This window comes from Pundamilia nyererei, unplaced genomic scaffold, assembly GCF_000239375.1.
Source record: "Pundamilia nyererei isolate P.nyererei 1_Seehausen unplaced genomic scaffold, PunNye1.0 scaffold00110, whole genome shotgun sequence".
In the NCBI taxonomy this organism is placed as follows: domain Eukaryota; kingdom Metazoa; phylum Chordata; class Actinopteri; order Cichliformes; family Cichlidae; genus Pundamilia; species Pundamilia nyererei.
This window is the reverse complement of record NW_005187511.1, coordinates 1083127-1083859: the sequence shown is the minus strand read 5'-3', so window position 1 is coordinate 1083859 and position 733 is coordinate 1083127.

The window sequence follows — 733 nt, the reverse complement described above, 5'->3', positions numbered from 1 at the left end:
TATCTATCTATCTATCTATCTATCTATCTATCTATCTTTTGTCAGCAGATGCGATTTGAAGTGTCTGTGTGGTGCAGCTGGTCTGGTCTGTCTCTAGGCAGTCCAGGCTGCACCCACCTGTAAAAGGTGGAGGCTCACCAGGACATACACAGCTCACAAGCTCCTGGCTCTGTCCACTCCTCTGTAGAAGGGTTTCTCTGAGAGGGGAAGGGCAGTGAGGCACAGCTCCCCGTTCCCCAACACCCCCCACGAGGCCACCACTTCTTAGGGAAACCCTCTGCAGAGGAGTCATGAGAGCCAGGAAGTTGTGAGTTGTGTATGTCTACTCAGGCACCATTCATACCTGCTCTGTAAGCAGTCCCTTTCAGAAGGAGGGGGCACTGAGAGTTTAAAGGCTTTATAAAAAAAATGTGTATATAATGTTTATATAATGTCATTGAATATTTTAACTCCACTCGGTCCCGACAGGTGGCCACCCCTTCCTGAGCCTGGTTCTGTCGGAGGTTTCTCCCCGTTAAAAAGGAGTTTTTCCTCCCCACTGTCGCCAAGTGCTTGCTCATTGGGGATTTTGTTGTTTGTTTTTTTAAAGCAACCACTGATAAGTTCACTGGCATCAAATTTAGAACTCAGCAAATATGTAAATGGATGATTTGTCATCAAGTGAGGAATCATCCATTTAAAACACATTTGTAAGTCATGTTTAGTTGTATCCAAATATGATTTCTGGGACACT